The sequence below is a fragment of the Charadrius vociferus genome, unplaced genomic scaffold, assembly GCF_000708025.1.
Source record: "Charadrius vociferus isolate BGI_N301 unplaced genomic scaffold, ASM70802v2 scaffold163, whole genome shotgun sequence".
Taxonomy (NCBI): Eukaryota; Metazoa; Chordata; class Aves; order Charadriiformes; family Charadriidae; genus Charadrius; species Charadrius vociferus.
Window position 1 is genome coordinate 6,185,010 of NW_009648332.1, and position 334 is coordinate 6,185,343.

Genomic DNA, 334 nt, shown 5'->3' on the forward strand with positions numbered 1-334 from the left:
GACGGGGTTGGGCTGAGAGATCTGTCGTGGCTGCTCCTTTTTTGGGGGGGGAGAAGGGGCAAGAAACGCCCCGCCCGGAGCCCCGCGGGACCCCCCGGGCGAGGTGGCGGGGGAGGGCGGCTTTCCCTGGCTGCTTTTCTCATTTATGTCCAGGCAGGGACCTCGGGCGGCTGGGGGGGTGAGGGCACAGGGGTCAGCGCATCCCGGACCGAGTCCTTGGTGTCCCCGAGGGTCGCCTCGACGAGCCCGGCAGCGGAAAGGAGGGAGGGGGGAACATCCTCCGTTTCCCGGTGGGATGCGCGCACCGAGAGCTGCCCGAACATTTTTTTTTAAT